The following is a 22,142-nucleotide window of genomic DNA, read 5'->3' as shown; positions in this document are numbered from 1 at the left end:
CCCTTAAAACAAACAAACAAACAAAAAAAACCCTATTGTTTCAAGATCCTGTCACACAAACCAGGTGGCCTGGACCCTCCCTTATCACCAAAACTATCACAACCTCAGTCACCCAGGCAACTAAAACATCAAGACCCTCACTCAGAAAGCTTGCTGAGGAATATTCTACAAAGAAGTGAGACAGACCCCTGAGCAGACATGGTGGCTGCCATTAATGGTTTTTATAACTTTGACAGGATTAAGGGACTCCCTTGCGTTTTTATTTAATTTATCTGAATGATATACAAAATTAGGGGAAATGTTAACGCTACCATAACTTGATTTCATTTATCTTGGTGAGAAGCCAAGATAAACAGAGTCTGTCCTGTGGGTTGTAACACTCAGGTGGTTGTGAACTTCATACTTAAGAAGTCCACAGCTTGGGCACAAGTCCCTGGTCCTCAGGGGATCAGGCACTGGAGAATGAGGCATGCCAAGGATTGCTCACAACTTCTCTCTCATTCTACACATTTTTTCAGTGAAATGCTTCTAGGTATAAAATGAAGCTCTGAGATCATGAGTGTGGTGACCACCAAGTCAGGGGTGAGTTGGTCACACAACTTTGACATCTACTTTGGTACCTGTGAATAGTGGAGGACAATTTCCCACAAGGACTTAATTTTTAATCTACAAAAGATTATTTAATCTGACTGTTGGCATTGGGGAGGCAATGGCTGTTGAGAACAGGTTATTGTGTGCTTCAACTTTCTTTTTTTTTTTTTAAGAGAGAGGAGAGTGAGAGAGAAAGTGAGAGAGAATTTTTTTTTAATATTTAGTTTTTAGTTCTCGGCGGACACAACATCTTTGTTTGTATGTGGTGCTGAGGATCGAACCCGGGCCGCACGCATGCCAGGCGAGCGCGCTACCGCTTGAGCCACATCCCCAGCCCTGTGCTTCAACTTTCTGTGAATAAATGAACAAACAAGTAAAGGTGTAGGGAGATATTAGAAGAGTGGGCTGATGGTTTCCAACGAAGAGGAGGAGGAGAAGAAAAAGCTCCTGAAATAATAGTTTAAGAAAGGTGTTACCGCTGTTGGCTGGTGACAGTCCTTGCTTCCCCAATGTTGAAGAATAACACCAAAGAAGCATGCGGACAGCAGGGGTCTAATCTCCAATTGAATGCGCATCTTAACATAATCATTATCATCTCAAAGGCTTGCTGGGGTCACCTTTCAACCAAAAATGCCATGCGTCATTCCTACTTGTCTATGGCTCTCAGCAGACAGGTGCCTGGGGCAACTGGGAAACCAGTGGTGACCTTGCCTTCTGCCCTGACAAAGATTTGCTCCTCCTCCCAGCAGCTCTCCCTCAACATCTTTTGGACTCTGTGTTGGTCTCTACATTATCTAATTTCATTCTGAATCCTGCTGAGATATCTTGAAACTTGATCACATGCTATCAGGTCAGTTCCTCATCCTTCTCTGTCCCCAGATGATGTCCAATCACACTGGGTTGCCTCTGGGTGTAATCCTGGTAGGCTGACTTAGCCAGAATCCTTCCTCATCCCTGCATTATCTGTTAGTAGTGATCCATCCACTGACCCTAAAACTGCTCTTTGGATATCAACTCTCACTGAAGCCAGATTTAAAGTTAGGTAGTCAGTGTAGTTAGGTAAATCGGGGCTAATACTGAGTGAAATCTAAAATGGAAGCCATGCTGACAATGATTCCAGGAAATGCAGGACAACTCATGGAATGTTAATGAAGTCCCAAAAAAGCCCTAGGCCAAAGTCCACCCCAAAGAAATATTAATGGAGCCCAGGAAACAGCCCCCAACAGATATGGAGATAGCCCATCCCAGAGAAGTGATAAGCCCATCCCAAAAAGTGATAATTAAGTCCTTCCTGCCCAGATTACTTCTTTGGCCCACCTGTGTCCCACCCCTCGGGCCTTTCAACCTACATTCCATCACCAAATCTATAAAAAAGGGAGACAATCGCACTTCCACGGATTCCACCTCTTGGGTCCCCTTCTTCCTCCAGGAGAAGTCTTTTCTGCTGTCCTTTAATAAACTTCTAATTTCTACTCTGACCTTGCCTCGGCATGCTTCTTTGGTGTTATTCTTCAACATTGCGGAAGCAAGGACTCGTCACCGGCCAACAGTGGTAACATCACTACCCCATGCAGTACTCAGAATCCAGTCCAATGCCTCTTCCCCAATGCAAAACCCCATTCCAGAGGTCCCTGTACCAATGGTTATGCCCTGATCAGAGCATAATCAGACTCAACCACCCCAAATCCTGCAGACCCAACACCAGTCAAGAAACAACAATCAGCATCAGCCATCAGAATTGAAATCTGCACATAAACACTTTCACTACAACACGCAAAACCAGAGTTTTGGAAAATTATGGAAACAAACACAGAAACCTGGGGAAAGAGTCTAAGAATAAAAAAAGACAAGCAAACATCTGGACACGGAAAGGTATATGAGATAGGTCATAACCAGGTCACCCCTGCTCCCAAGGTGGGTAGCTATCACAGGGAATACTTGTGACTCCAGTATTGGAAAAAACATAGGCAATCACTGCCTTTGGTAAAACTGCCCAGGAGCAGGAGCACGAGATACCTGCAAGTATCTTCTGACACTTTACCTCATCCATTCATTAACTAGATCTGTAGCTACAGAATTGGCAGTGGCAATATCTGAAAACAGAGAGTGTGCCTGTGTCTGAGAGAAGCAGGGTCAAATTGAAGGGAATAAAATTCTCACAGATTACTGATCTGTTTCCTGGCCTGGCTTCCAGCTTTCTTCAAGCATGGAGCATCCTAGGCATGAAATAATTATACACAGATTATTTAAAAGAGTTAAATAAATATCTATAGGACAAAGTCTGTCTAAACCCCATGGGGGTTTAAATGGCAGTGACCGTTCTATAGAATGATTAGGAATGCTATGTATAGACCCTGGACTGTGAAGAAGTGACACTTTCCTGCAGCCTCTTAGTACTGAACTCTAACCAATGGCTTGGATTTTATTTCTAAGAGACATCACTTGACCCCATGCAGGTCCAGCCCAGTCAGAAGGAGGGACAGAGATAATGGAATAAGGTGAAGAATTATGTCACCCTCAGCTTCCAGCCCTAAAAGGGGGAAGGTACAAAGAGGACAAAGAGATAACTATCTTCCCACTTTCAAAGAGGACAGGAAATCAGGAAGAGATAAAATAAACTGGGGAGAGCTCTGTGTAGGTGAAGGTTAGGAAACAGGATAGGGATACAGAGAGCACTGATGTGTCCATTCCCAGAACCCAGGCATTATCTATCTTGATAATTAAGCAGAAAATGAATAAGTGATAAAAGAGCATACCCATTTACAGTGAATGAATCCTTGTCAGGCTTTGTAGAAGGCTTACTAATGAGTTTAAAAAAATGAATAAAGGGGAAAAAAATAACACCAATCACCACATTCTTGTATGCACATTTTTTTTCCTTCAATTGTGAGATGAAGTGTAAGAGTAAAAGAAATTGAAGTTAAAGTGTAAAAGACTGGGCATTGTAAGGTTTCTAAGCTGCAAAGCCTGAGTTAAAAAGTAAAGGACTAGGTATTGTAAAGTTTCTGAACTGCACACAGAACCTGAAATTCCTGAGGCAGTTAAGACAATGCCCGGAACTGACCATTTAGTTGTTTAATAACCTAGGACCCTGTGTAGCTTGGCACGTAAGCATTCAGGGCCCAAACCAATCAGTTTGAATGTGTACCCCACTTAGGAGTGACCAATCACCCCTGCCCGACCTGTTCCCGCCAATGAATGTACTAATCAAGTTTAAGAATTGTTGTTTGATTTTCCCGTGCCTCATGATGATTTGTTCTGATGTATGCAAAGCCCCCTCCCTCCCCAAAAAGTGTACTTAAGCACTGCTTAACCTCTGCTCTGGGCTCTGGGCTGCTCTCCCTTCTTGAGTGAGCACGGAGCCCCAGCGCGCTGGAATGGATCCTCAACAAATCCCCTTCTGCTGATTGCATGAGTCAGTCTCTTGGTGGTCTCTTCCTCTGACATTGGGGGGGGGGACCCTTACAGAAGTAGACTCAAAGAAAACTGCAGGAGAAGCAAAGTAATAATCAAAGGGAACATCTCAGAAGTGTCTATAAATCCCTAAGTCTGAGTTAAGGTGAAACTTGCAGTGTCAGCCAGGTAAACATATATATTGTATGTGTATGTGTGTGTGTTATTGTTGTCAGGGTGGACACTCTAATGTCCCTGACTCCTTTCAGTCAAGCCTATTCCACTCACCTGGAAGAATCTGCAACATTTTCTGCCCTGAGACTTTGGATCAAGGCCCAGGTGAAAATCACATATTGGAAAGTAGATATCCTGCTTTTAATTTTTACCCCTAGGAACCAGGATTTCCTTAAGTCCACTGATAGGAAGGCCCCAGGAACCATCTCCTTTAGGGCAGACTTGGTCCCAAGCCTGTGTCAATAGGCAGTTAAGACAAAGGCCATTTGTATGAATGCCATTTGGGATGATGCAAATGGATTGCATCAGAGGATTCAATATCACAGGGCCCCTGCTCAGTCAAAAACATTTGGGCATTCTGACCTCCAAAGTTCAAGATAGGCAGGTCCAGCTTCATTTACCTGGGGTTCTAGACAGTCACAGAACTTTCCCTGTGTGGCCCACATGTGTTTGCATACCAATCACATGTATTGAAACACTCATAGGCACACACATTCCCCACTATCTAGGGAGCTTTAATTACACTGAGCTCAGAAAGTCCAAACTCAAGATCAATGAAGAAATCAAGTTGCATTCTGATTATAAAATTTAACCTCCTTTCCCAGTTCTCAGTTTTTTAGCCATGCTAATCCCATTGTTTAATATACTATGAGTATCAAGTCGATAAAGGTGACTTAGGAACAAAGCATCAAGCAGCCCACACCTAAAAGAAACATCAACCAGGCACTGACAGAACTGCCTGTCAATCAGTGGGGTCTCCTGGCCAATCCTGGATCTCAGTCAGTTCCCCCCCACCACCAACTCCAGCTGGACAAGGGACTCTAAAAACCCCTTTTCCTGTTCAAAGCCCTTCTCTTCCTTCCCTAAGCCCCATAAAATTCCAGTCCGGTTGAGCCCCCATGAGGTTTCTCCTCAGACCCTCTTGCTGTCCAATCTGTGGGTCTGATAAGAGTTCTGCCTGGGAGTAGAATCTCAATAAAACCTTATTCAGTGGCCTTTTTAAATCTGCTTCCTTTTGGTTGCCGCCATTGCCTGACTTTACAGTTAGGATCCATTTCTATACCCACAACATTGGGTTCCTCCATTATTATGCATTCATGAGTACATGGGCTATGTGCCAACTATGACAACATAGAAAGATCCTGCCTCGGGGCTGGGGATGTGGCTCAAGCAGTAGCGCGCTCGCCTGGCATGCGTGCAGCCCGGGTTGGATCCTCAGCACCACGTACAAACAAAAGATGTTGTGTCCGCCAAAAACTAAAAAATAAATATTAAAAAATTCTCTCTCTCTCTCTCTCTCTCTCTCACTCACTCTATCTTAAAAAAAAAAAAAAAAGAAAGATCCTGCCTCAAAATTTAAAAACAATTAAAAGGGCTGGGAAATAGTTCAATGGTAGTGTGCCCCTGGGTTCAATTCCCAGTACCACCAAAAATAATAAGTTGGTTGGTGAGTTCACTTAGCATGAAACAAATCCAATAAATAGGATATTGTCAAGATGAATTTACATGAAGTATATTTAAACTCTTCAAAAAAGCAAAGAATCTGTGTCATCTCTGAATAGTAATATTACAACAAACAATAGTGAAATAAAAACAAACCTCTGCAAATCAAGAATAGATAGATGTGATGCACTGAAATTATAAATCATGAAAACCAAAGACATACTGATTGAACTAAAATATATACATTTTTTTAGAGAGAATTTTTAATATTTATTTTTTAGTTCTCAGCGGACACAACATCTTTTTTTTTTTAAAGAGAGAGTGAGAGAGGAGAGAGAGAGAGGGAATTTTTAATATTTATTTTTTAGTTCTCGGCGGACACAACATCTTTGTTTGTATGTGATGCTGAGGATCGAACCCGGGCCGCACGCATGCCAGGCGAGTGCGCTACCGCTTGAGCCACATCCCCAGCCCCAAAAAATATATACATTAAATGCATTGTAAAACCCCCAAGACCCGAACTGAACATAGCAATCAGAGAATCGGCAAAATAGAAGTAATACTCAGGAATTTACTAAACACAGACGAGAGTGAGAGTGTAAGGGTCCGGAGAAGCGTCAGAGAAAGAGACCACAGGAGACTAGCTTCATGCAATGGCAAGGGGGATTTATTAGGGATCCGTTCCAGCGCGCTGGGGCTCTGTACTCACTCAAGAAGGGAGAGCAGCCCAGAGCCCAGAGCAGAGATCAAGCAGAGCTTAAGTACACTTTTTGGAGAGGGCGGTGGGCTTTGCATACATCAGAACAAATCATCATGAGGCGCGGGAAAATTGAACAACAAATCTGAGACGTGATTAGCACATTCATTGGCGGGAACAGTTTGGGCAGGGGTGATTGGTCACTTCTAAGTGGGGTACACATTTAAACTGATTGGTTCTGGGGCCTAGATGCTTACGTGCCATGCTACCTGGAGCCCTTAGCTATTAAACAACCAGGGAATCAATGGAGATATTTACTGGGCAGTTCCCGCATTGTCCTAACAATTTACAGAGATTACAGGTTCCGGGGGTAGCAGAGGAGTTGTAACAATAGACTTTTACAATTGTAATAATTGTCTTTTACTTTGTAGCCCAGGCCTTGTAATCTAGAAGCTTTACAATGCTCAGTCTTTTACACTTTAACTCAAGCTTTTGCAGCTTGGAATCAGCTTAGAAATTTTACCTTTACAAGAGGGACTGGGGTTCTGGCTCAGTGGCAGGGAGCTTGCCTAGCCCATGTGAGGTGCTGGGTTCGATTCTCAGTAACACATAAAAATTAATTAGTTAATTAATTAATTGAAAGTATTGTGTCCATCTATAACTAAAAATATTCTTTAAAAAAGAGAGTGATAAAGGGTAAAAAACACAAAAGAAAATGAAAAATATGGAAGTTACCTCAAATGATTGCAACCACAAAATGATTCCAGCACAAGTGACAAAGAATTGTTGGCACAATTCTCTTAATAGGAAGAGAATAAGACATTATAGATCTCCTGGGCAACACAGAAAGATCATGTCTTCCCTCATAGCAGAGGGAAGAAAGATAAGTATATAACTTAAATTGCTTCTTTTCACATAAATGCTAAAAATATTTATAAAAAAGTAATGAAATTGCTAGTCTTCAGGCAGACTTTTAAACCTCAGGCTGAGTTTTTCAATCAATATTTCTTGTAGGGGCTGGGGATGTGGCTCAAGCGGTAGCGCGCTCGCCTGGCATGCGTGCGGCCCGGGTTCGATCCTCAGCACTACATACAAACAAAGATGTTGTGTCCGCCGAAAACTAAAAAAATAAATATTAAAAAAATCCATTCTCTCTCTCCCTCTCTCTCTCTCTCTCTCTCTCTCTCTCTCTCTCTCTTTAAAAAAATATTTCTTGTATACCATTAATGATAAATTCAAGAAATTTCACATTAATGCTATTTTAATAATTTATGACTTAAAAAAAGTGTTTTTTTTTTTTTTTTTTAAACTCAGGGTTTAACTCAGGGATAGATGTGGCTCAGGTAAGGGAAGTCTTGTATTTGGGCTGATGTAGGAAGAAGTTAAGGCCAGACAGAGAAAAAAAAAAAAAAAACAGATGAAGAGGACACTAGGGGCAGGTGATCCAGCTCCCAGGAAAGCACATCTGAGATGGCATGTTCAAGTTCAGTGTGAGAAATCCATCAGGCTGGGAACATGGCTTATTTCCCCATCTTTTTTTTTTTGTACCAGGGATTGAACCCTGGGGCACTTAACCACTGAACCACATCCCCAGCACCCCCTGCCTTTATATATATATATATATATATATATATATATATATATATATATATGTCGGGAACTAGAAGGAAATTCTCCTTCAAAGGTTAGCCTGACAGCCCCCTGGGAGACATCCTGCCCGGAAGGCATCCTGCAGCTACCTATCTCCCTGGAACATCCTGTGGTTATCAGGATCATCAGACATCTTGCAGCTGGCAGTTTTACCACCCACATCCAGCAATTGCGGAGACCTTCCCCATCCCTAGCATATGAATACCCACCCACATCCAGCAATTGCGGAGACCTTCCCCATCCCCAGCATATGAATACCCACCCAGCAATTGCTGATTAGAGAGCTTCCCCATCCCCAGCATATAAATACCCCTGTGTGAACAATAAAAGTTTGCAGCTTGATCAGAACTTTTGTCTTGCTGTCACCTTTCGTGTCTCTTGTCCCTTCATTCCTCCCCATCTAGGTTCGCTGCCCACGTTGATGTGTCCTGCCAGACGGGATATATATATATATATATATATATATATATATATATATATATATATATATATATATATTTTATTTAGAGACAGGGTCTCACTGAGTTGCTTAAGGCCTCACCAATTGCTGAGGACCCCCAAAGACCACCAGAGACCCAAGATGGATGCAAGCAGCAAAGAGGTGTTTATTGCGAGCTAGCTCGGTCCTCCGCATGCACACACAACACAGCAACTGGTGACGCTGAGAGCCACCCCCCCCAGCCCAGGGTTTGCAGCAGTTTTATACACTCTTTGGGGGAGGCAGGGACTTCACATACATCATAGCATCTCTTAGCAAATCATCACACACCTCGGGAAAATCATAAAACAACTCTAAAACATGATTAGCACATTCACTGAAGGGACAAGTTGGGTAGGGGTGATTGGTCAGTACAAAAGGGGTATTCATTTGAACTGATTGGTTTAAGTCAAGAGGGGTGTACGTGCTAAACTACATGGTTTCCCAACATGTTATCAACTACCATAAACTACTGGGAGGGTCATCTGGCATCCCAGGTATTTCCCTGTCTCATGCTGATTGGTGGCTGCTAGGGGCTTGCTATGGGTCCCCACCTAGCCTGACTGAGTCTGGGACACCTGGAGCAGCAGATCTTTCCTGTTATTTGTAGATAAACAACTTAGCAGGGTGGGAATGTGCCTAGGAGCATTCTGTGGGTCTTTCCAAGGTCAAAGGCCATGTCCCTTCCTTGGACAGGTTTTGCTCTGAGATAGAGGCTGGTTTTTCAGAGGCTGACTCAGCCTTCTTGAGCTGCTAGGATTATAGGCATGCACCATCTTGCCAAGCTGTATGATGTTTTACAAACCATAAGAAATTAATTTTTTTTTTTTCCAATTTTTGTTTGTAAATTAAATGACAAGTGTCATTATAGCTGTTGCTGCCCTTGTCTTGATGCATGAACGCAAATGTTTGGGACACAAAGAGTTATTGTGAAGGAAGTCAGGTTTTATTACGATAAGCTAGTTTATCAGGAAAATGACCAGACTCTTGTCCTAATGATCATTCCAAAGAATTGAGGCATGCACAGGTGCTTTCATGAGGAAGGGGAGTGAGGCAATGGATAGAAAGGCTTCTGCTCAGTTGAACATCTTCAGGGGATTTTGTTTTTCTATTTGGAATGTTCCCATGATTACAAATGACATTTGACTCCTGGGCCATTCCTGTAATCCTTTAGATGAATACTCCATTTTCATACAAGTTAAACATTCTTCTTTTAATTATACAACAGGATTAGTAAATTCATGGCCCACATTTTGATGTTATTTGAGACCATCAGGTATTCTGGATTCTGAAAAACTAAATAAAGATTACTGATTAGGTGGTCTGGGGACCAATGATTTTTCTTTCTTTCTTTTTTTTTTTTTTTTAGAGAGAGAGAGAATTCTTTAATATTCATTTTCTAGTTTTCGGCGGACACAACATCTTTGTTGGTATGTGGTGCTGAGGATTGAACCCGGGCCGCACACATGCCAGGCCGGCGCGCTACCGCTTGAGCCACATCCCCAGCCCCCCAATGTTTTTTCTTTATCCCCTTTTCCTGGAATAGTTGACTCTAGTGGGTGGCATCTAGGTCATTGAAGTAGGGTTTTTCTTTTAGAAGTTACAATGCTGGGCAAAGGGGAAAACACACACACACACACACACACACACACACACACACAAATAACTTTATAAGGGGCAATTTTGCAAAGCAAAGCTAATCTCAAATGGGGTGTATGTGAAAGGAAATGGTGTAGTCCTAACCAACGTTATAGATACAGTGACCCATGAATATAGTGATCAGAGAGCCAGCAAACTGGAAAGTAGTACAAAGTAAACTGAAGCTGACAATAAGTTTTTCAAAACAACTATGTAAAGCCTCTGAAGATCACCCTGTCCTGTGCACAGCTCAGCTGTGCCAGGGCAGCAGGGTAGGCTAAAGACAGGCCAAAGAAAGGGCCACAAGAGAGCATGGGCCATATGATTTAATGAGGAAAGCTCACAAGAGCTCAGAAACTGTTCCAGGAGTTTAGTGGTAACAGGCTGATAGAGAACACCTCTGTCTCTCATGGTGCTTTGCCAAGCAATACCTCCTGTCTCTTATGGCATTGTATCCATGTCAGCCAGTTGGACAAGTGACATGAATCCTTCTCACAGGGTCCTCTGTTTTGTGCCTGTCCCCACTTACAGTGGGGTTTTATATAGAAGCAATGACAGCATCAGAATTAGTTTACTTAGATCTGGGGTTGTGGCTCAGTGGTGGAGTGCTTGCCTGGCATGTGTGAGACACTTGTTCTCAGCACCACATATAAATAAATGAATAAAATAAAGGTCCATCAACAACTAAAAAAATTTAAAAAAATAATAAAAAGAATTAGCTTACTGAGGTATGAGTACCATCCCAAGGAGTAACTGCCCTGATGCACATGTAAGCCAGTAGCTTTTTATAGATAACAATAACTTCCTCTAGTTTCTAGAGTGTATAAGTGAAAGCCAGGGTCCTCCAAGATAATAAGCATCTGGACTTTTGGGCCCCGGCTTGCTTTCATTATCCCTTAACTTGACTAGGATTTGGGGGAACAGAAAAAGAGGAATTTAGAGACATGGTGTTTCACTGTCCCTATTTGCATTAATGATGATACATTCTACCCCTATGTATTTAAATGTCTTTACAATTTTATGGTGCCCACCTTTTTTCATGTGCCTTGGGTGGCACATCAGGATGTACTTTGTAATCAAATCCCACAACAGCAACACAAAGAGCAATGGGCTTTGATAAGCCCTGTTATAAGAACAAGTAGACAATGCAACATAACTCTAGATAGCAGGAAGAGATTGTAACCATATAGAAATGGGATTGATACCAAGTTTACTTATAGCTGTATTATGAGTTTGCAATTTAACATAGAGCTAGACACATTATAATAATTGTCAGGGATACATATACTACATTCTATTCTAATAAGGGCTCAGTTACATGTTTGTAACAGTTGGTATATGTAGCACCATTTTACTTTGAAGTACCACCTTTTATATTTGGGTAGCTTCTTCAGTAAGTGAAGTTCTGGCTCTATTATTTAAGGCAGCAGCAGAATACTTAGCCAAAGCCTCACCCTGAAACTCAATGACAATGTTTGTTCTCGAAGAGAAAGTACAGCAAGTGGGCAAAGCTACCAGGCAACTTGAGTCACCCTATGCCTAGATTTTACTGGGTAGCAATTAGTAGGAGCCATAGACAAAATGAAAAGTATGCAGGCTGATGTCCAAAGTCTTCCCCAAGTACATCAGCAAATCCAGTTATGAGACAGGTATGGCCACCCATGGGTGCCACATGTCCATAACCACCACCAAGGGGAGGAATATGCTGCCATTCATGCTGTTCAATTTTGGCATCCTAAGTGTCTAGTGTCTGTGAATACAATGGCTAAATTACACTGATGGACAGGGCTCAAACTCATTTGTACAGAGGGTATGGAGGTGTACCGCCATTGAAAGGAACTTAAAAAAAAATCTCTTTGTGTTGCACTTAGTCACCTCAAGCTGTCAAACATGGTGTAACCCGGCAGAGTCTTAACTACAGTCATTTGTTTCCACTCTACGTAGAAGGCATGATATTTGGTGTCCTTAAAAGAAGGTAGATTTATATTTAAGTCCATAGGGCAGTTGTTTAGTTGCATCCACGAGTGATGGGTGTTGTTCTAGATTAACATCCACTTTTATTGTTCCAATGTGGCCAGTTATAGGTGTCACAGGAGACCATGGAGGACAGTCAGTTTATTGTATTCCAAGCAATCCATTTAATCTTGAACCTCTGTAATAGTCCTTAGCCATTGTGTGTGTGTGTGTGTGTGTGTGTGTCCTGTCTTTTTACACAATCAGTCACTATCTTAGCTGGCACATCTTTTAGATACTTAACTTTATTTTCTTTTCTTTTTTCTTTAAAGAGAGAGTGAGAGAGGAGAGAGAGAGAGAGATTTTTAATATTTATTTATTTTTCTTTTAGTTCTCGGCGGACACAACATCTTTGTTGGTATGTGGTGCTGAGGATCGAACCCGGGCCGCACGCATGCCAGGCGAGTGCGCTACCGCTTGAGCCACATCCCCAGCCCCTTAACTTTATTTTCTGATTGCCTGGTGGAGGAGCTTGTCTCTGTGTAGCCATATAACACACAGACATGTGGCACTTGTTTTTAAATGTCTTTATTTTTTTGTCCCCTTTCATAGTTGTGACCAGGTTTCTAAGAAAACTCATTTATTGTCCTGTTGTTGTCACAGGACACACTTGAACCCCCATCAGGACAGTAAAAAACATCCAATTCATAGGGCTGTTTCTGGACTACTATGCCCAAGTCCTGTAATTGTTCTACAATTATTTTTGCTTGAGAAGAGGCCTTGAGGTATTTCAGTTTCCAGTCCCATGATGGTTTTAACATTTAAGTATAGAAAGTAGACGTGCCAGCATCTCAACACGCCCAAGAAGGTCCACGTGAGAATGGGGAAGACTTGGACTTTGTAACAGTAGTGTCCAGCCAGGTAACCCCCAAGGACTTGGCAGACAGTTCAGGCCCCTGAGGAGTCAAAGGCCCAGCCTCTCTCTTGGAAATACACCACCACTGTTTAAATTGCCTTCTCTTGGTGGGAAAAAGATTTAGAAGTTAATATCACATTATCAATATAATGACACATTGATACTGTGTCAAGTTTTTGTCCACCAGGCCAGAGCTGTTACCACCATCTTATGAAATATGTTGGGCTGTGTCAATATCCTTGGTGAAGAGTGTTAAGTGAAATGACTTCACACCTTACTTGTACAAGTAAACAAACACCATCTGTCTAGTACAACCATGAGGCATAAGCTGATAATCATGCTAATAAGAATGACCACCTGTGAACATATCAAATTAATCAGAAGTACATGAATGTATGGGTGTATTAAACTCATCAGAAAAACCAGGCCTATGAGTTTATGGAACACACCAGACCACCAAATGATGCAACCCCCTCATTTGAGATCCATAAAAAGAGGGGCACCTTGAGACTGGACACAGTTATTGAATAACAATAAACTGATAGTTACACCACTTTTATCAGTAAAAGTTAACTGAATACTTGTGGGTCACTTGGTGGTCATAAGCTGGGCTACTGCATCTTCTTTATTCTAGTTTTAATGTCTAATATTTAAACACTCAAGTCACACATCACACTTTAATATATATATATATATATATATATATATATATATATATATATATATATATATTAGAAATTTTAAGGAGGCCACAGGGGTTCAGGAGGCTGAACTGAAAGAAAAGGCAGAGAGCAGATAGGAATACAAAGAGTCACTGTAGGTGGCCAGATAAGATCATGAACCAGCCAAAAAATTTGTTCAGGCACAGAGTTGTCAAAGTGCAGAAACTTATTCCCTGACCCAGTCATCTGGTCTTTTGTCATAAACCTCATCCAGGAAAAGTGCCACACAGCAATAAACCTCTGAATCTCTGTTCTTAGCTTTAGCAGAGTGCAGTTTTTCCTGCTGTGACAACCACACAACTCCCACTCCAAGTTGCCATCTCAAGCTGACACAGTGAAACTATCATCCCTCTGGACCTTGGCCTAGAATAAGTTTCTGCACTTTGACAACTCTGTGCCTGAACAAATTTTTTGGCTGTTTCATGATACTGTGGAAAGACATACATGTGTTTGGTCTATGGTAATCACATAACACGCTCAAAGAACACACTGGCACCTTCATTGCCTCATCCCAGTCCTTATTCTCCTCTGAGATGTTGGGTTAACAGGGGTCCCACTTATGGGGTCCTAGTCCTTTTGTGTAACCACCAGACTTATTCTAGCTCTTAATAAACATTAGCAAAGCAGCAGGCTAAAGTTTGTATCAGCACTTCCCACATGAGCAAGGAATTGTTCTCAGTCGCTGCTTGAGTTAAATGTGCTCCAAGTTTGCTGAGAGCCATAGCCAAGTAGGATGCATGGCATTTTTGCCAGAGGGAATGTTTGAGAAAGGTGACCCTGCTCAAGGACCAGGGCGGATCCAGATCCGGGTTTAGGGGGGTTCCAGGTTTAGGGTGTGGATCCTGCTGGGATTAGGGCGTAACCTACACCCAGCAACTGTCGATAAGCGAGCTTCCCCATCCCCAGCATATAAATACCCCTGTGTGAACAATAAAAATTTGCAGCTTGATCAGAACTCCTGTCTTGCTGTCATCCCTCTTGTCTCTTATCCCTTCATTCCCTTCATTCCTCCCCACCGTTGATGTGTCCTGCCGGTCAGGACACAAGTTCCAGCTTTAACTTCTCCTGCAGTTGCTCACCCAGGCCTGGGCTGCAGCTCTGCCTCTCTTGCTGCCTGCGCTGTCATGAGGAGGGGCCACCCCACCACTGTTGTTATCTTACATGGCTCTTTTATTTTCCATACACATATTGCTAGCCTATGAGCAATATTACTCCCTCAATCTTTGGGGTGTTTGGGGACATCGACATACTCATGTGGTGGCCTCCCAGTAACCATAATAGCCACAACCCTTCCCCACATAGAGGTAGAAGGCCATCCCAGTAGTTTCGTTGACGTCCTGACTGACTTACCCAAAACTGTCTCATCCACACTCCAGTTGTGCCAGGGAAGTGGGGGTAGACTATAGAAAGGCCAAATAAAGCACCTGGAGACAGCATGGGAAACATATTGTTTTGGGGGAAGTTTACAAGAGATCAGAGACTGTTCCTAGAAGAGTTCAGTGGCTACAGGTTGATAAGCACCTCCGTCCCTCATGGCACTTTGGAGGAGTGACATATATCCTTTCTACAGTGTCCTCAGTTCTGCACCCATCTTTACTCAGAGAGGAGTTTTACAGGCTGCAGAAGCAGCAATATCATCAGGATTATCTTGCTTAGTTTGCATGACCAGCATCCCAAGTAGCAATTGTCCTGGTTAACATACAAGAAATTAGCTTTCTACAGATAACACTCACTTGCTCTAGTTCCCAGTGTGTAGGAAAAAAAAAAAAAAGAGCCATTGTCCTCCAAGATAATATGTATTTGGATTTTCCAGCTCAGGCTTGCTCTCATTGTTCCCTTAACTTGGCTAGGTTTTGGGGGAACAGAAAGGGGAAATTCAGGGACATAGTGGTTTACTATCCCCCTTTACTTTAGGGATAATACACACCCTAAAGTTAAATACCAAATAAAGGACATTTTTTTTTTTTTTTTGGTACCAGGGATTGAACTCAGGGACACCCAACCACTGAGCCACATCCTCAGCCCTATTTTATATTTTATTTAGAGACAGGGTCTCACTGAGTTGCTTAGCACCTCACTTTTGCTGAGTCTGGCTTTGAACTTGTGATCCTCATGCCTCAGCCTCCCAAGCTGCTAGGATTACAGGCATGTGCCACCAGGCCCGTCAGAGGGACATCTATTTTTAAAAACTCTATGAATATTCTTTGAGGAACATCACAGTATGTGGTATTAGAATCCTGGATGCTTTCTGCTTCCTGAATCTCAGCTTAGTGAGGTGAACCCTGCCATGAACACCATGCAGCCAAGACACAAGGTTCTCTATCTATCCCCCAAGCACCCAATCAGAGGGCTTTTTTGAAAAAAAGCAGAATGTGAACATTCTCAACCTACCTCCAGCTATCCATTGCTGAGATATATCCTATGTATATGTGTTTGAAAACTGGGGACACCTTGCACCCAGTGCCTGCTGATAGAATGGAGGTTGTACTTTGAGCATGGTGTGCTCAAAATACTGGGAAAGTGACCTATCTTTCCCCAGCTCAAAAGGCAACAGTAGATCCATGCCAGGAGAGATATGCCAAGAGGACATCAGATTCTGAGCAGTTAGTTCCTAGAAAGAGATAATTACTTAGGAAGCAACTTGCTATTGTCCATATTCAAGTTTCAGAACCCTGCTAGAGTCATTATGCCTCATAAAACAGCTCCTAGGGGCTGGGGATGTGGGTCAAGCGGTAGCGCGCTCGCCCGGCATGCGTGCGCATGCGGCCGGGGTTCGATCCTCAGCACCACATACAAAGATGTTGTGTCCACCGAAACTAAAAAAAATAAATAAATATTAAAAAACAAACAACAACAACAAAAAACCCCACTCATATTCAAGCTATGTACTCAAGGTCAAAACCATTTGTTAAAAAAATAAAAAATAAAAAATAAATAAAACAGCTCCTAGTTGCTTGTCAAAGAAATTAAGTGCCATTGCAACAGAATGTGAGAAATTCAAGACACAGGGCACTCCACACTCCAGATGGTGGAAATAGAGGTAAAAGACAAATTACAGGGGATTTATGGATTTAAAGAAGATTCAGCTGAGATTGTAGGCCAGCTTGTATGTAGGACAGAACAAGGAAATAATAATGTTAAGAGAAGCTCATTAAGGGTCTGAAACAATATCGAACACTAACCATAGCCAGTGTTCTATAAAGAAGTCACTACCCGACATGGTGGTACACACTTGTAATGCCAGCTAGGACAGGTTGAGGCAGGAGGACTCTTCAAGGCCAATCTGAGCATCTTAGTAAGACCCTATCTCTAAAACAAACAAACAAACCACAATACATTTGGGTAGGTTTATAGGGAAAATTTTCCATAGATTTTGTTGAAAACAAAATCATTAGTCATCAATTAATGTAGTTTAACACCTGAGTGCTATCCAAGAGAGGAAGAGATTCCCATCTTTACCATGTCATCTCAGGATGATAGTGGAGCCACCGACCTCTCCTTGAAAAGCTTGACAACTGTGAAGGGTTTCACTGACGTCCTGGCTGACTTACCAAACTGTCTCATCCACACTCCAGTTGTACCAGGGACCACTGTGAGGCAAAAATGGACTTCACCAAAATAACCATCAGTCACTGAACTAAAAAAGGCAAATAAGGCTGGGCACAGTGGCGTTGGGACACACCTGTAATCCCAGCACACGGAGGCTTTCTTGGAACTTTCCCAAGTTCAATGCCAGACTCAGCAACTTAGTGAGCCCCTAAGCAACTTAGTGAGACCCTGTCTCAAAATAAAAAAAAAAAAAGGGCTGAGTGTGGGGCTGGGATTGTGGCAGCGGAAGAGCGCTTGCCTAGCATGTGCGAGGCGCTGAGTTCGATCCTCATCACCACATTTTTTAAAAAAGTAAATAAAATAAAGATATTTTTAAAAAAGGCTAAGTGTGGCTCAGTGATTAAGCACCCCTGGGTTCAATCTCCAGTATTAAAAAAAAAAAAAAGAAATACTCTGAGAGATCCAATGCATTATCTAAATAGTCCAATTTGCAACAAGAATTATGTTAAATGCAAAGAAAGGGTGATACCCATGTATCAACAAGAAAAAAAAAAGCTGGCAATAGAAACTGTGAAAACAACAGAAGTCAGATTTGACAGGAAAAGACATCAGTTTAGACATTTAAAATATGTTCATAGAACTAAAAGAACTATAACTAAATGTATAAATGATCTCATATATACTTGGAAGTGAACTACCCAAAAAAACAAACAAACAAACAAACAAAAAAAAACACCAACCAACCAACCAACCAAACTAGCAAATAACTAGGGTTAGTGATATTGTAAATTGTTAATATATAATGATATTTTCTTTTTTTTCTAGTGTTTGACCTAAAGTCTATTTTATCTCCTATAATTATACTTATTCCTGCTCTCTATTGAATCCTATTTTTAGGTAATTTCTTTATTCTATCCCTCTATTACTGTGTATATTTAAAGATGTGATTCTCTTATAAGAAACTTAAGTTCAATCCTGGTTCTGTTTTGCTTTAAACTACTCAGATACTCCATGTCTTTTGATTGAAGAATTTAGTCCATTAACACTTAAATTGTTGGTAGGCAAGACTTATTAGCACCACTCAGGTGGTTATTTCTAAAGGTTTTGTAGATTGTTTATGCCTTTCTTCCTCTCTTCCACTGTGATTTAATAGTTATCTGTACTATTGTGCTTTTTAAATCAATTTTTAAATTTGTTTTAATTAGTCATAGAATGCTTTTATGCTCTTTGATATATCATACATAGATGGGATATGATTTCTCATTTTTCTGAGTGTACATGTTGCTGAATCATATTGGTCATGCAGTCATTCATACACACACACACACACACACACACACACAGAGTAATAATGTCTGTCTACTGTGCTTTAATTTTTGTGTATTTACTAAAAGTTCTTGCTTAGTAGTTATCATAAAATATCTTCTCCTTTTTCTTTTTTTTAAAGAGAGAGAGAGAGAGAGAGAATTTTTAATATTTATTTTTTAGTTCTCGGTGGACACAACATCTTTGTTGGTATGTGGTGCTGAGGATTGAACCCGGGCCGCATGCATGCCAGACGACCACACTACCACTTGAGCCACATCCCCAGCCCCATATCTTCTCCTTTTTCTTTTTCTTTTTTTGGTACTGGGGATTTAATCCAGGGACACTTTACCTCTGAGCCACATACCCAGTCCTTTTTGTTTTTTGAGACAGGGTCTCGCTAAGTTGCTTAGGGCCTTACCAAGGTGCTGAGCCTGGCCTTGAACTTGTGATCCTCCTGTCTCTGCCTCCCTGAGTCACTGGGATTACAGGCGTAAATGCTTAGTTGCATAAAACATCTTAAACTTTTTAAAGTCCATTTCAAGCTGATAGCTGCTATGGCTGGGATGTAATTATCCTTCCAAAGGTTAATAATGTATTATTATTATCTTGGTCCCTAGTGCATTGATGTTAGTAAGTAGTGGGACTAGGCAGGTGTGGTTGGGCATATCTATAATCCCAGTGACTTGGAAGCTAGGCAGGAGGATAGCAAATTCAAGGTCAGCCTAGGCAATTTAGTGAGATTCTGTCTCAAAATTTAAAAACAAAGGGACTAGGGATGTAGCTCAGTGGTAGAGCACCCCTGGGTTTAATGCCAATTTTCTCTCTCTCTCTCTCTCTCTCTCTCTCACACACACACACACACACACACACACACACACACAAAGTGGTGGGACCTTTACGTGAGGGGGCCTAGTGGAAGATCATTAGGGGCACTGTTTGTTTCTCTCTCTCTCTCTCTCTCTCTCTCTCCAGGGAATTAAACTCAAGTGCTCTAACACTGAGCTACATGCCTAGCCCTTTCTATTTTTTATCTTGAGACAAGGAGTCAGTAAATTGCCAAAACTGGTCTTGAACTTGCTAAGACTTGCCTCAGGCTCCCATGTAACTGAGATAACAGGCAGCACCACTGAGCTCTGCTCTCTTTGTAATTTTTTTTTTTTTTTTTTTTTGTACCAGGGATTGAACTCAGGGGCATTAACCACTAAGTCACAAATGTCCTCTGCCATATTAGTTAACTCATCTCCTTTAAACTAAGTCTCACATAAAGTCTTGGCAAAATGTAAATATGTGCTTTGCCAGAATGTAACATATATAGCCTCATGTCCAATTTCCAATAGAGTCCTTATTCCCATCTAAAACTTCATGAGCCCAGTCATTACTGTCTACATTCTTACCAAAATTTTGCTCTTCTAAGTTCACACTATCATCATGCATTTAGCTCCACTTACAGCATTCTAGGGTCTACCACGCGGCCTGCGCAGTGGTTTCATTAATGAGGTTCTAGGCATTAAGTTAGTTAGAAGAGATCAAAATAAAACACACAAACCAGTACCTTATTTTACATTGCTACGGCTCGCCTCCCTGGTTCCTGCCTCTAGCCGCCCAGCAGGGCAGCGAGGATTACTCTGGGCTAGCAGGAGAGAGAGAGCGCGAACACGCCGGGGAGTAGCCTTTTATTTGGGGGACAAGAGATTCAGGGGAGAATTCCATCCAATGAAGGTTGAGGGGGGGCTGCACTCCAAGGTCAGGGTCAGTGATTGGGTCTCCAGGGTCAGTGGTCACGCACACCCCCACACGGATGGGCTCTCTCATCAGGAAAGGGTCGGGATAGCTCCGACACAGCCAGAGCGCCTCAGGCCCTTAACGGGAGTCACCCAATCACGTGTCAGAATGGCTCCCCACACTAGGGTTTCTCTAACCATCATCACTAGCCTTTCTAATCATTATTGCCAACTCTGCCTGCAAGCTAGTTTCAATGGTTTCTGAACAACATAGTATGGTATAATCACAGGAATGACAGCACTTCCTGGTGCTAGTTTTCTGTTAGCCATATTTTCTTTGCCTGGACAAAATACCTGAGAATATCAACTTAAATGAAGAAGTTTACTTTGGCTCAAAGTTTTAGAAGTTTCAGATGGTCAACTGGCTCTGTTGCTTTTAGGACAATGGCAAGGCAGACATTTCACAACAGAAGAACATGGCAGAGGGCTTTTCACCTCATAGACATCAAGATAAAGGGTCCAGAGACAACATAGAGTTCCTAAGGGCATGCCCCAAGGACCCCTCCCTTTGACTAGACCCTACCTCCTACAGTTCTCACAGCCTCCCAATTCCATTAAACAATGGAAATCTGTTAATTTATTAAACCATTAATGAGGTTGGAGTCCCCATGATTCAAATAATTGAATCAACCTCTCATAACCCCACTTCTGAATATCACTGCATTGGGGACCTAACCTTGAAAACATAAACCTTTGGGGGATATTCCACATCCAAACCACAATATTTGACAGAAATACATTGAAATCTTGTGATATCAGAGGGTGGGTAACTGTGGTTAGGGTTGCTTTGAGGTTAGGGGATGCTTGTGTATTCTACATGTATTTATACAATTCTTCCTTCAAAGCCTCACATCAATGTTACAGGTCTCCCACACAGCAATTCTGTTATAGAGATTAAGGACCTTAGATTTATGTCTGACTGTATTAACCCCTTTGCTATTGTTCAGGGTTGCTGGAGGTATTTTTCCTCATTATAAAGCAAGTTCACTGGGCACTGATTACCAACTTGTCTAATAAGTTTGGTGAGACAGAATATACAAAGCTTCATGAAGTAGATTTATTACTTATATAAGATGGGCAAGAGGGAAAAACAGAAGTCTTAAGAGTCAATGCTAACTCATCTCCCCAAGATTCAGAAAAGTTGCCATGAGAAAATGGATCTTGACTGCATGTGCCCCATGAAAGTGATTCCAGAGAGCCACCCACACTAGGTTTTATATGTCAGAATAATATGACTCAACTGGCAAGAGTGTTGAAGGATGTCCAGTTTCCACAGGGGACTTACTGGTTTTGTGTGGGGAGCCATTCTGACACGTGATTGGGTGACTCCCGTTAAGGGCCTGAGGCACTCTGGCTGTGTCGGAGTTATCCCGACCCTTTCCTGATGAGAGAGCCCATCCGTGTGGGGGTGTGCGTAACCACTGACCCTGGAGACCCAATCACTGACCCTGACCTTGGAGTACAGCCCCCCCTCAACCTTCATTGGATGGAATTCTCCCCTGAATCTCTTGTCCCCCCAAATAAAGGCTGATCCCCGGCGTGTTCGCTCTCTCTCTCTCCTGCTAGCCCAGAGTAATCCTCGCTGCCCTGCTGAGCGGCTGGAGGCAGGGAAACAGGGAGACCGAGCCGTCTTGGACCTAGCATTAAAATAAGGTACTGTCTGTGTGTTTTATTTTGATCTCTTCTAACTAACTGAATGCCAGAACCTCATTAATGAAACCACTGCGCAGGCCGCGTGGTAGAGTTTTGTTCTGGCCAGTGTCTTTTGAAATCATACTGTTGCACTTCT

This window comes from Spermophilus citellus, assembly GCF_964194105.1.
Source record: "Spermophilus citellus genome assembly, chromosome: 3".
NCBI lineage: Eukaryota > Metazoa > Chordata > Mammalia > Rodentia > Sciuridae > Spermophilus > Spermophilus citellus.
The sequence above is the reverse complement of the archived record's forward strand: the minus strand, read 5'-3'. Positions refer to the sequence as shown.